This window comes from Condylura cristata, unplaced genomic scaffold, assembly GCF_000260355.1.
Source record: "Condylura cristata isolate star-nosed mole 26May11 unplaced genomic scaffold, ConCri1.0 scaffold00019, whole genome shotgun sequence".
NCBI lineage: Eukaryota > Metazoa > Chordata > Mammalia > Eulipotyphla > Talpidae > Condylura > Condylura cristata.
The window spans coordinates 18,909,611-18,924,400 of record NW_004567120.1 but is presented as its reverse complement, the minus strand read 5'-3'; the positions used below and the strand labels follow the sequence as shown (position 1 = coordinate 18,924,400).

General features: G+C 40.1%; 1 long non-coding RNA gene across 1 annotated transcript; it reads right to left on the bottom strand.

The window, feature by feature from the left end:
- Nucleotides 1–1,327: 1,327 nt before the first annotated feature.
- Nucleotides 1,328–13,539, bottom strand: LOC105853826. The gene is made up of 4 exons (XR_001145603.1): nucleotides 13,438–13,539; nucleotides 13,186–13,281; nucleotides 7,111–7,204; nucleotides 1,328–6,484 (listed from the first exon to the last, which is right to left on the bottom strand). It is a non-coding gene; the product is annotated as an uncharacterized LOC105853826 (long non-coding RNA).
- Nucleotides 13,540–14,790: the final 1,251 nt, after the last annotated feature.

Here is a 14,790-nt window from a genome sequence, read left to right as displayed (position 1 = left end):
ACCATCCCCTGAGCTGTCTTATCTGTTAGCACCTTTGAAATTTATGTCTCCAAAGCTAACCTGTTGTGAGCTCCCAGACTGTGTATTTTCAGCTGTCTATTCAATAGTGCACTTGGATGTCTCAAACACACATTCAACAAAACTGAATTCAACTGCCCTCTGATCCAGTTTTCCTCCAGTTTTTTTTTTGTTATTGATGATGCTTGTTCAAACCAGAAACCCATAACTCATTATAGACTTTTCTCCTTCTTACTTACCTCATTCATTAGAAGTAATGCTGACTTTGTCTTCTCAATCCATTTCAAATCTATTCAGTTCTCTTTATTGTTCTCACTATCACTTGATGGTGGAAGTCTCAAGTGTTACCTTTTTTGAGCCATTTCCATGGCCTCTTAACTGCACCCATTCTCCCCATTCTTCAGCCTACCCTCCCCATTACAGCCAGTGTTCTCTTCTTCTCTAGGCTTAAAAATAAAATTAAAACCCCACAATACTGCCAAGGCCCTGCATGTTCTTGTGCCTGTTAACCTTTCTACATTTCTACCTTCTCCTCATTCTCTGTGCCTTTTCAAGTGTGCCAAATTTATTTGACCTCAGAATCTTTGCACGTTATTCTTTTTTTTCTCTTTAAAGATTTATTTGTGCATACAGAACTGGGGTACAGGCCAGAGGCTCAGGGGCGGCGAGAAGCTTCACCAGAGAGAGTGGGGAGCAGAACAGGCAGATCGACTAAGTACACTGCTGAGGGGAGCAGCGAGTGGGTCAGGAGAGGTCTGCCGCGCCATGGTCTCACCTCTGGGGCAGGCAGGAATCGAACTCATGCGGAAGCGGCTTTAGATTCTCAGTGCTGTGCTTTAACCTGCTGCGCCACCAGGGAGGGCTGCACATGTTATTCTTTATGGAGTATTTGCCTTATTCTCTCTTTTTATTCTTCTATTAGATTTTACCTTAGATAGCATTACTAGGCCAAACCAGGCAGTATCCCCTTCACTTTATTTGTGCAGCACCATGTACTTCTTTTTTAAAAAGATTTTATTATTTGTGCATATGGAAATGGGATACAGGCCAGAGGTGCAGGGACAGTGAGAGGATTCACCAGAGACAGAGTGGGGGGCAGAACAGGCAGATCGTCGAAGTACACTGCTGAGGGGAGCAGCGGGAGAGGTCTGCTGTGCCATATGAATCACCTCAGGGGCGGGGATCCAACTTGCACTGAAGCAGCTACAGCTTGGCTTAGCTTCACAGTGCAGCACTCCAATCCGCCGTGCCACCAGGGAGGGCCCACCCCAGGCACCCCATCCCACCTCACCCCACCACACCATGCCCCACCCTGTACTTCTTTATACCACAGTATTTTTGTGTTGGTTGCTATATATTCCAGTAAATTGAAACTTTCACTGGAGCATTAAATGTGTTTTGCTTTCATTCCTAGCACTTAGAGTAGGTGCTAAATAAATATCTACTGATAGATTGAGTGAGTGAATGAATGAATAACTGAAAGAAATGAGCTACTTATCTTTGCAAGATTGTAAACTTGATTACAAACTTCAGATCCCTGCAGAGCCTAGCCCAGTACACTGTTTAATCTGTCTCTTATATTGTCTCATTTTTGTGGATGGTTTAATCAATGAATACTTTATGTGGAAATGAATTGGAATACCTGGAAATGCTCATGCAATTCTCCAAAGTCTCCTCACCCGTATTTAATACGTGCATTTCCTTTTCCTATTCTACATATGTTCTATAATTCTACCTCCTTTTTCTATGAAGTATAATAATTCATTCTTTGCATCTAGGGGAAATTTCACTGGCCTGTAATTCTCTCCCTTTTAATGTCGTTACCTTTTTTATAGAGCACAGATGGAATTGCTGTGAACAGTTAGAACATTATACAATTTTAAAGAATAATATTTTTACCTAAAAGGAGGTGTTCCCATTTCTAGGTGAGGCGGGGAGAAATAATAACCATGCACATGAAGAATTAGCATTGACTGTGGATACTAAGTCAAACAATCAGAGGATTAGGATTTGCATTGTGGGTGAGAATGTACCTATATTTCTGCCACAATTTTCCATGCAAGGAAATTAAAGCTATAGGCTCTACCTTTGTGTAGACTTCCCCACATTCTAATGCTGCAGCTATAAAATTATTTAAATAGTTGTCCGAATTCTGCTTATTTGTTTTGAATTTGAGCACAATGAGTTCATCACATATAGAATCCAATCATTTGTGGTCCTTGGACTGTTACAGAAGAGAGAGCTTTGAAAGAGTATCCGGTGCTCAAAAAGCAAAGCTTGGTGGGCTGAGCTCTAAACTAGTGGTCCAAAGGCCAGCAGTGTAACCTTGACTTGGGCTTTGTGTAACCATGCATGCCTCAGTAATCTCCCTGCTCACATCCTCTTTTGTAAAAACAACCTTCAAAATACCTCCACTCACTGTCCCTGGGGTTGCTAGGAGTATCAAGTGAAGAAAATATGAAACAGAAAACACATTCTCGAAGTCCCTACAAGGTAGACACTTGCCAGACTTTCTCTTACTCTTACCTCAAATCAGCTTCATTAACATCGGACAGTCATGAATCATTTTTTAACATCTTACTACTAGGGAAACAAACGCTTTTGTAAATGGAGAGAAACAAAAGCTGGGGTGCTGGGAAGGGTTACAGAATAAGAAAAAAAATTATCATCTCAAAATTGTAAATCCCACAACTCTGTAATTGTTACAATTTATTTGGGATGAAGAGACTGATGCTCTTTACATTCTTCAGCCAGTAGACATGTACTAGCAAACCAAAGAGGAGTTAGCACTTGTTTTCCAGGGCTCAAACATGACATGCTAAATATTAATTCAGATATTATAGTTGTTTTTATATAAGAGGAATCTATTCCAAATATTAATGACTTCAAATAAAAGAAACCCAATTTTTTCCTTCCACACAATTCATTTTGTTATAAATTTTTTTGTACAAATGCAGTAAAATGGATTATTAAGTAAAACCATTTAACTGCATTAAATGGACCCCTTTTACCTACTTTGTAAGAATGGTGGGGCTTTGCAGCAGACAAACTCAATTATGAGTCCTAAGCTTCAGATTTGGCATGGATGGAATGGTTAGGCTGGATGAACCTGACTTTGCTGGACGAGCCATATACTCCTTGCCTAATACGTAATACATATTACATTAACCTTGTACAGTACACCTTGTTTTATACAGGCCAAGTTTCTGAAATGTATGAAAAGTACCTCTTCAGAAACTAAATTATTTTTAAACATATTAGGAGAGTTTACTAGTTAAAGTATTCATATGGTGAGTCTTTTTATTAGGTGGAATTATATTAAGCTGCTGATATTTAAGCATTTTTGACCTGCAGAAATGGCAATTTCACTTGGCTTAGGATAATAAAAAGTAAAGAATCGTTCTTTCTCCTTAAAACAGAGTAAACCTGTAGATAAATAACTGACCTGTCTCTATCCATTTAGCTAACATACAATTTTCTAAAGAGGGAAAAAAATGGCCAAGTGAGCGTTTTGAATGGATGCATACATTCAAACAGTGCCCTCTGGTTGCTCTAGCTGCCTCTTTGAGCAGTAATAAATGCTAATTAATACAATGGGGATAGATTAACAATTTTCTAATAATGCAAAAATTCTTTTCTTTACAGTAAGTTTGCTAGGATGAAAACATTGAGTTTCTTTCCTAAAGATTAAATACCACGCGAGTCATCATAATGACACATCTGCTCAAATGCATGTCCACTATGTTATCACGGGAAACTGTGGGGGTTATGCTGCTATTTTAGCACAATCCATGTGGTGTGTTCTGGCTAAAGCTCATTGAAGATCTGGATCCCATGAGAGTAGTTGTGATGAAAGAGGGTGGTTGTTTTTCAGGTGAGTAGCCTAATCAGGAATCTCCATCCAAGTTGGTGATTAAAGAGCATTTAAACTTGTGAAAGTTGGGTTGGGGAAGGTGCGTGGGCAAGGAGTAGATTTACCCTTTTTCTTCATCGGATTCAGCAACGAGGCATTGATTGGGTATCTTGCTATTTGCTACTGTCGAGAAAGTGTAATCAGTTCCTTTAATTATCCAGCCATTGACATCTTCATTGTAAAGTGCATTTAAATACTGTGAGCACAAAAGGGAGAGCTTGGAGTGAGGGGAGATGTGTGTCCAGAAGAAGTTCTGGGGTCTGCTGGCAGTGAAGTCTTGCATAGCTCCAGAGCTGAATTTTTAAAGGGTATATGGAGTTCGAGTGTTGCATAAACACACAACTTCAGCCACCAAACGAAATAATATACAAATCACTTTGCATTTTGGAAAACATAATGCCAAAAGGGAATTGTCACCCTTCTCGAGTCTTAGCCTACCTGCTGATCTCGTCTGATGGGTGCACCTTGCAGCTGCCATCTCTTACGGTACTCTGTTGTAACAGGTGTGCCCGAGTCAGCCTTGCTGCTAAGTTTAGCCCTGCGTGTGGGGATTTTACACTTTGCAGCCCCTTGGAGAGGCAAGTATTGGCAAATGACTGTTTATAAAAGTAGAAAGCACTAGGGAATTTCACCACCATGCTAGATTTAGATCAGAGTAAAGGGGCCAATCTAAATCGGGTACAGACTAGAGAGAGCTGCCTTTCTGTGAAGGTGGCATCCACCTGATGTCCACTCCCCTTCTCTCACCTCCACTGAGTTCCCGTGGGAGCACCCTGTGAAATTTGATGACCACTATTTAGGGGCAGGAGAGAACCTATTTTTTTTTTAAGCTGGCAGGATTTAACACAGGTGTATTTAGTTCTTTGGTGGCAAGATTATAATCGTCTTGAAATTTCTGATTTGTAAATACTACTCATCTCCTTTGGTTCCCCTTTATAATGTTACTTTAAAAATCTTTCTCCACTATGGGCACACTAGGGCTACTTATAGGGATGGGACTTTTCAAAATATATTTCTTGTATAGATAAGTGAGACACTTCGTCTTTTGGCAGGGATAGGTGGGGGGAACATTTTTGGGAAAGACAAGTGTGACACTTGAGGAATTGATCTCTAAGGATTGGTGGGAGGGTGTTGTTTAGTCCTTCCCTCCTCTGTTTTTCTGACAGTTAGATCTAAAAGGAGTCTAGAGATGAATAAATAACTTTGGTCATTTTTCTGAAGAAAAAACTGGGGCCCAGAGGCTTGAAATTTCTGTTCAAAGCCACAATTATGCAATGATAGATACGATACCAAGACTATTTTGTTTTTGCTTTAAAGTATAGTTCATTCTTCTTTGCCAAGGCCCCCTTTAAACAAAGCTCATATCTGCGTGCAACTCAATCTTGTAGTGTGATGGGGAGGGAGAAAAAGGCAAAGACCCTGCACGTATAATGTAAGTCTTATTGTTGTGAGCATATTTTGACTTATTATTACTCCCCATCTTTGGGGGTAGCTCATCATTCCAAAGTTTTGTAATACATCTACCATTATCTGCATTTTTAAAAGTCCAGTAATAGTAATAACACAGATATAAAATGCACATTTTCCCACTACAGGCGAGTCTACTGACTAGCAATTTCTTTCTGCAAACTTGCTCTTTAAATGAAAGTTTCTTTAAATCTCTTCTTTCATTTGGGGCAAGCCCAGTGACCTTAGATGATCAAATCATTGTCCCTTTGGGAACAGGTTAGCGGTCCCCTCCCATTCACCTCTGATGTGATTTAGCTTCATGTCAGCAGAGGCGATTTTTTAAGGCCCAAGTGCTAACTTAATTGTGTTCCTTTTGGGGGGGTACCCTCTTTGAACAATCAGTTCTTGAAGGCAAATTCGTTGTTCTTGGAGCTTCTATGGATCTTGCGTTTCTTGTAACAGCTGCATAAGAACTTCTCTGGTCTGAAGTTTGCTCAAGGCCCAGGCTCTCTTTGGTTACTATGGAAACCTGCCCTCCCAACAAGCTGCCATTTCCTATATTGCTCACAAAGAACAAATTTTAAGCCTCTTAGATACCCCACAAGCAAAGTTGAAATAAAGAGTAGCAAAAAGGTAAACAGGAATAATTACTTGATACTCTAGGTGGGAAACTACATGCAACCGACTAAATGTTCTGGAACGTCGACATACAAGAGTTCTCTGAGAGTCACCGAAGCTCACCTTTGCCCTGCTTTAAGGAGTAGGGATTCGACTCTGCATCTCCACATCTGTGAACTGAGGAACACTTTCTGTGCTCTCGGTGGTTATGGGTGAGATGACATGTTTGAGCCGAAGGAGCATTGTAAAGAGCAGGATGAGAAGAATGGCCAGGAGGCTCAGGAACAAGCCCACATACATGTACAGGTTGGAATACTTATCTGAAGTTGTATCAACCTCTGTGGCCAGCGTGGGGAAATGTGCCCGCCCAGTGAGATTTCCATGGTGCTTGAAATGTACCTCCGTCATCACTCAGGACTTGAGTTGGCACCTCTTCTACTTGATTTTTATTGCCCTCGAAGCATTCCAGAGTCAGGTAGAATAGCTCTGAAAGTGTAGGAGTTGTTCTAACAATCTCATTCAAACCAATCGGGGTCCAAACCAAGTTACACAAGCAAGAAATAGTGATGCTCTAATTTGGCGATGGCCCCACCCTCTCTGTCCTCCAGCACAGTCTCTCCCACCTCTCTAGACTTTACTTGAACTTCTTAATCATTTATTTTACAATATATATATATATATATAAGTATATATATATATATATATTGGTTTCCACAGTCCTACTCTTATACTGATTAAAATAAATGTGGTGAAACTGTCTTATAACACTGGTATGGGAACAAGACTTTCTCTATTAAATCAAATTTCTATTCTGTTCTGGTTAAGGGAGAAAGGGCTGTTTTACCTGTCGCTCATCTAAGGATTTTTCACCAGTTACATGGATTTACTTGGGTTCCTCTGTTAGGAGATTTTCTAAAGGTTTTTGTGTTTTTCAGTTTCAGCATATCTGAGTTTTCAGCCCTCTGGTGTGTCTTTCTGAATCTTCCCTACAGATGGGCTTATGTGGTTCCTGTTCAGGTGGCACAGCTGGGGGGTTAGAAATCTAGAAGACGTGTTCTCTGCAGCTCTGTGGCCGTCCCTCACTGTGAACTGGAGGGAAATTGTTCTCAGACCTGGCAAATCTCAGATGGAGGACGTCTCAGGCATGACGACAGCAGTAGGCCTAGGCTCAGAAATTTCTCAACGTTCTTCAACAGACTGACTTTCCTGAAATTGAAAAACAAAATGAAACGTTCAAGAACCTAAGAAAAACAGATAGCATTTTTTTGGTAATAAAAATTAATTGATATATTTTGAAATGGTCTGTGCTGTCAAATTAGTTTTAAGATGGTATCCTGAGTTTTCATTATTTTAATGCCTTTTTCCCTCTGTGGGAAACAACTATTCAAAGATTAAAGAAATATTCAGATCACACAGCAGATAATAACTAGGTTAGATTAGGACAGTGTTTTCCAAACTAACTGATCATATGATTTAGCTAGTACACTTATTAAAACACATACTCTAAGCCTGAGCCAAAAATCATAATCTCCACAGTGGGGGCTTGAAAATCCTCCTGGAGACTCAGCCTTTATAGTGATGCAACAACAAAGCACCTGCCTCTCTGTCCCACCAGATAAGCACTCCTATTTTCTTTATTTACCCTCTAGGCTTATCAGATGCTGCTTTCTTACATTCAGAGGGAAAAGAGAACCACTGGAAGATAACATGGCAATTGCTGACCACCAGGGGATAGCAAAGCAAGGTGGCGCCAAACTGAATTTCCACAAAATCTCCAGAAGTCTGTACCACAAGGCTGGACATGCTGACCATTGCCTACTTCCCCCTTCCACTCCCTTGTAGCTCAGGATAAATACCCTTGCCCTCTGCCAAAGAGCAGAACCGTGGTCTTTTAGACACTAGTCTGTTGCCCTCCTTGTTTTGTTGAGAAATTAAACTACTTTCCTTCAAACTCTGTTTCCTTTTCTTGGCCAAGGGAACTGAGACCATTTGACATGCCAGTAACATTCTCAAGGCCCAGGAATATGCATTCTATACAGTTGTTTTTTTTTTATTTATTTATTTTTGCACCCAGAACGGGGATACAGGCCAGAGGTGTGGGGGGTGGAGGGGGCTGAGAGGATTCACCAGAGAAAGAGTGGGGAGCAGAACAGGCAGATGTACTGAAATAAATTGCTGAGTGGAGCAGTGGGTGGGTCAGAAGAGGTCTGACACGCCATGTGGGTCAGCTCCCTGGCTGGTGATCAAACTTGTGCTGCAGTGGCTTCTGAGAGCTTCATAGTGCACTGCTTTAACCCTTTGCACCACAAGGGAGGGCCATACATACAAAAAAAAATTTTTTTAAATATTTATTTATTTGTACATACAGAGCTGGGGTACTGGCCAGAGGCTCAGGGGCGGTGAGAGGCTTCACCAAAGACAGAGTGGGGAGCAGAACAGGCAGATCGACGAAGTACACTGCTGAGGGGAGCAGCGGGCGGGTCTTGAGAGGTCTGCCAAGCCATGTGGTCACCTCTGGGGCAGACGGGGATCGAACTCATGAGGAAGTGGCTTTAGCTTCTCAGTGCTGTGCTTTAACCCGCTGCGCCACCAGGGAGGGCCACATACAAAATTTTTAGGTGGTTTTTTGTACACCAAGTTTTCAGCACTAACTATCAGTAGTGAGAATTGTCTCTCTAGATATGCAAGCTAAAGAACATAGTTAATGTGTCTTATTGGTTGTTTGGGGCTCCTACTTAAAGAAATCAAAACAGTGTTGAGGCTTGAATTGTGTTCCCCCAAAATACCTGTTTTAAGTTTGAACCTTCCAGTACCTGTGTATGTGACATTATTTGGAAATAGGGTCTTTGCAGATGTAATCATGTTCAAGTGAGGTCATTACGTTGGCGCTAATCTAATAGGACCTTATATGAAGAGAAGACATACAAACAGAAACACAGGCATAGACTGGACTGATGCATCTTTATGTGAAAAAAAAAAAACAACAACAACAGACAAACAAACAAAAAACACAGATTACCAGCAAATCAAAAGTTAGCAGGGGCAATGAAGGATTTTACCCTTATAGATTGCTGAGTGAGCATGGCCTGAGAGGAGGAGACTTGATTTGAGGTTTCAGCCTCCGGACCTGAGAGAATATATTTTTGTTGTTTTAAGCCACCCTGCTCAGTAATTTGTTTATGGCATCCCTGGGAAACCAATACACAGAGTAGTCACCCTGAGGCCCTGGTGTTTTGGAACCTTTGGGGGCAATGTTTCTTAATGTGACCCAAAGATGTTCCTTCCTCTGAGTCACCTGGAAGAGGCTTATTAAAATGCAAATTTCTAGCCACCCCCCCCCTTCCTTCATAGGTTAGAATTTCTGGGGACAGGATGCTGAAATCTACATTTGGGCCAACTACACAGAGTACTGACAGAAAGGGCTTCTGGTGCTTGGCACATTTCAGGATCATTTATTCAGCTTTTTGAACATATATATACCGGGCTTCCTTCAGAGACATGTGTGGGACATGAACTTCAGTGTGGCTCAGAGACATGTGTGGGACATGAACTTCAGTGTGGCTTAGAGACATGTGTGGGACATGAACTTCAGTGTGGCTTAAAGCAGCACAGGTGATTCTGACATGCTGCCAGGGCTGAGAAGCACCTCTCTGCCATGGAACAGAGGCTCACAATTCAGGACGCTGTCAGGCCCAGGCCACCAGCACAGAGGTGTCTTTTGATTTCAACTGTCCCTATTTACTAAATGGGTTTCACATAGAGCTTTTCAGTCAAAGCAGACTCCTCTCCCACTTCTCTTCTCTGCAACATCTTTCCTTAAGAGTGGTGCTGGCCCAAAGACAAAAGCTTAATGAATGTTTACTCATATTTCTCTTAAGTTAGTTTTTTGCCTGCCCTTTGGAAGAGAAAGAGGGAAAAAAATGAGCCCTAGAGTGCAAGCTGAGGGGGAGAAGCCTTTATAGTATCTTAGCATATCTGTCCTCCCATATGGATAGTAACAGGTCCAGAGATTTGGAGAAACCACACTCTGGTTTATAGAGCATTGTCATCATGGATACTCTTTCATTTGCCTACTTAATATTCCCCTTTACACGACATCTACTTCAGCTCCTTTCCAACTCATCCTATTGTCTTTTCCTCCCCAGGTAGAACCAGCACACTAATTTTTGTTCATCATTATCTAGCTTGTATTTACACACCTGGGTACACCCCATTCTAAACATGTTACTTTTCCTAACTTTAAAGAGTCAAGCTGGCTATCTTTTTCAACTTGCTTTTTTTGGTTTTGTTTTGTTTTAAGCTCTGTATTCGATTACTATATGATTCATTTGTAACAATTTTAATAGGTTGAAAAAGGGATAAAATTGAGAAGACCACTTATCACCTGTGAGTCACCTTACTGCTTGCCTTTGCACATTATTCCACTCAGCTTGGCACTCAAGGCTGTCTGGAAGACCTTCCTTCCTTCCATTATCCTGACCAATCAAGCAGTGTGCTCACTGTTACCTACCTTCCGGTCTCCATGTTTTTGCTTGACAACTTCCTTCTATACTCATACATCTCTGCTTGGGCAAATACTACTGTGCTTCATGCTTCAGCTCATCAAGCTGACCTTGAGATACCATCCAAACCCTAATTCCCACAAGCTTTCCATCTCTCCAGGAGAAGTTACACTCATCTAATATTACAGATCTCTAGTTGATGTGTTTCATCCCAAGTTGTAATTTATTATAAACTCCTTGAGAATCTTATCAGTATTCTATCTCTTATACAGTCATGCTGTCAATAGCTGCACAATAACTGTTGAAAAAATGTGTGAGTATGACTGAAGAAATGCTCTTAGCACTGACAGTCTGAAGAGAAGCACAATCTTATCTCTGTTCTGTTAACTAACATAACTCGAGGAAGAGTCCCAAGCTTCCTTTTCTTTCTCTTACCCTCTCCCACTCTCTAACCTCTAATTGACAGATGAGACATAACTATTCCAGGTTATACTCTAGAATTACAAAATAATCACTTGTTGGGTCTCACTGATGTTGCAAAGGGTTAAGCACAGCACTATGTCCACTGCCACTGTGGCACAAGTTTGATCCCTGGCCAAGGGGCTGACCCACATGGCACAGCAAACCTCTCCTGTTTCACCCACTGCTCCCTTCAGCAGTATATTTTAGTTGATCTGTCTGTTCTGTTCCCCACTATGTTCCTGGTAAATCCTCTCATTCCCCCAACTTTGGCCTGTACCCCAATTCTTATATGCATAAATTTTTTTAAAGAAATAATCATTTGCTTAGAAACTTTGCTCTTGAATTACTTTCAAAGAAAAACTACAAGTTCTGGGTTGACAGTCTTACATTGTAGAAAGCTCAGATGCCTTTCAGTAACAATTGATAGTATACATTCTTCCTTCAGTCTTCAGGCAGGTCTTAAATATTCCTTAGTTCTTAATACTTATAAAATATTTATAAGAATTCTGTGAGGCTTGGAGAGGCTATAGAGAACAATGATCTCAGGTAAGGTTGACAATTTTTTAAATATTTCATTTGAGGGTTTGGAAAGCTAACTAATCATATAGATTTTTTTAAAACCCCTGTACTTGGCAGGATACCAAAAACCCTGGTCAATTCAGACAGGTCTATCAAGTTAACTCCTTAAGTCCATAAATGACTTTGAAATGAATAAGCAAATTAGGGATTAGGGAACACTTCATTGCTGGGCCTGCATCTGATAATTTCTCACAAAAGCTTTCTAGATAAGATTGTTGTAGCTCTCATTGCTAACTAATTAATAATGTGTTGCACAGATAATGTGATTGCCCCATTAAAAGTTTTGCACCATCAAAATAAAAATAACCATACAATTTCAGAAGAAACCTAGAGTCTACTAATTCTGAAAGATCTGATTTTTATGGAAAGACCCTTGTAGATTCAGTATCATGCAGTTCTTACTTGAAAGTTCATAAAATAAAAATCAGGCTTTCATCTTTGGAAAAACACATGGAAAGCTGCTGAGGGATAAGAGGTAGAATGAGGAATGGGAGGAAGATAAGCGATTTGTAAAAGAAAGGGGAGAGGGAGGAGGGGAGAAAGAAAGGTAAAATGAGAGAAGTGGGAAGTGGACAGATAAGATGTGGGAGGAAATGAGTGATTAAGTGGAGAAGACAAAAGGCAAAAGGGGGTAAGTTTTGGGAAAGAAGGAAGGGCCATGGGAATGGGAAAGAGAAGATTTGGGGAAAGGCAGAGACACAGAAATAAATAATTGGCCAATGTTTAATATTAGTTTGCACAGCTGGTTGACTTCACTTCTGATGTAAATTGAAGTACCAGGGTGATACGAATGCAACTTTGTTTTACTAATTTTATGTGTTATCTTTGACTCGGTAAATAAACTATTGGTAATAAAAAGAATTCTCATGATTTTTGGGCATGAACACTGAAATGCCAAGACTGGTAATGCTCACCATCAGCCTCTAGCTAACCTCATAGAAACAAGATAACAAACATCCACGGAGCATGAATTTTGGTCCTTTTAAAGTGGGGAATGTGAATTTTCTCCATCTATACTAAAGGGGATTTCTTGGGTGAAACTTGTTCTAATAACTTGTGTGTACACCCCCCCCCCCAGTCATGTGGATCTTTTCTCAGCAAATCTTTGTGTGCTAAGTGCTGAGGATAGAGAGATAAATGTAACTTGTTTTCATGTTTCAGTTGTCAATGAACTCCCAGGGGTTACTTTTTTTTAAGAAGATAAAGTTCTGAAAAGACTACACTGTTAATTTAATTTTCCGCAGGACACCTGGCTAGAAAAATCGAGAGCTGAAATCCTACTTGATATAAGGAAAGTGACCGGTACAAGGCAGAGACAAAGTAAAAATTACTAATTTCAACAGCTTGCAGCAGTTCGTGCCTTCTGCTTGCATTTATTTGCCCTGTGTTCCAGAGGGCAATTTACAGGAGGTAGCTGCTGTTTGAGTATCTAGTTTCACATCAGCCGATGTGAAAAAAAAAAAAAAAATAGTTCCAGCGGCAAGTGCTTCTTCAGTGGTTTGAGCCATTAAGTAATAAGCTTTCTCAAGTGGGAGTTGCTGTGTATTCTGCAGCAGATGGTGTCTATTTGTCACACCTGCCGATAAATAAAATAATGCCGCTCACTTTACCGTGAATAACATCATATTTTCAAACATGTCTTACCTTCCCTCGCTCACAGGATGAATGGGCTTGGCCATTAAGTGTCCCTCTTGAAGCTTGCACCGACAGGTAATTTGTTTGGGAACATCTCTGGAATATCTGGAAAATAGAATGAAAAAAATTGTTTTGCAAGAAACAGAAAGATATTCATGCAGAGCGTTTTTCTTTTCATCTTCCTAGAGTCAGACCTTTCCAGTGAAAAACTGAAAAGCACCTTTTTTTTACTAGTTACTTAAAATGCAGGTTACCACTTACAGCTAGAGTTCAGTTTCGGTGCCGGCTCCTTATAAACTCCAAAGAGCCAAGAGGTGTCTGGAGGTGTATATACCCTCTGAAACACTTCAATGGAAGCAGCCTGAATAGGTAAGCGCCCAGTTCCTTTTTCGCAGGCAACAGTTTATAGTATGCCAGCAAGGTAGTGAGTGATTCAGCTCTGCTCAGCCTGAGCAGTGTGGAGCACAAGAGGGAGGAGATTAGCGAGAAGCTAAGTTTCTATAAGCCTTCCACTTTAACCCCTTCGAGTCTTCATGAGCTGTACGATTTGCTAGGTCTCCTTGTCTTTATAAAAGCTTCTTGATAGGCCATTTAAGTGGATCAGGTATCTTGTTTAGTTCAGGAGGTTTTTCACCATAGGTCTTTCTTATATTAGTAATATATGCTAAGATTTGAAACCAAACATGCCAGAATGTAGCGGTATTTAAATAATTCCATGTTGACAAACAAAATGTATGTTCCTAGGTTTGGGTAATATTTTTAGGCACCAACTGAATACTTTTCATTTGAATTTTTTGTGGAATTTAACTTCAGTCTTGGACTCCAGAATTTCCAATTAGGATTCTAAGATTCAGGTAGAATGTCTTTGAAAAATGTGTATCCAGCCACAGTATATGTTCCATTATAAGTTATTCATCTACCTGTAGTTAAATGCCCTTATTGCATTTTATATATTATCATAGGAGGAAGATTAACTTTTTCTCCAGTACCTTCTCTGTGTCAAGCACTTAAAAGATAGAATTTCATTTAATCCTCACACCTGCCCTGTGACTTTAAGCAGTATTATCCTTACCACTCATATTCTACAAATAAGGAAACTGAGGCCCAGAGAAATATGTTATGTAGTTTAGTAAACTTGGAAATCAAGGCAGTATTATCCCCAAATCTCTGTTGTTTTCTCTGTGGAGTGTTCTTAACATTTTATGGGCATTGGATCCTTTTGAGGACCTAATAAAAAACTATGGACCTACATCTTCCTCAGAAATAAGCATACAATTTCTATAATGCATGGAAGACTGCCAGAATATCCTCATGTTACTTTTCCAATATTATAATAACTAATAAGTGCATTATTCATCCAACAAGTCAAAGTTATCCACTATTTTATTATGGGATTAATAGTAATGATAAGATTAATAACAGTATTATACTGATTTAAAGAAAGTACAGCATTTTCCTCTTTATCCTAAATTCTCTTGGACAAATTTTGCATCTTCTATATTTTCATCAATTTATTTTTTCCCTTATTTTAGTGGCAACAGTGGGGTTGAACTCCCCATGAAATCCTTAATGCTTTGCCAGCATGGTCTAGTGCCTTGTGGTAAGCTAGTTTTT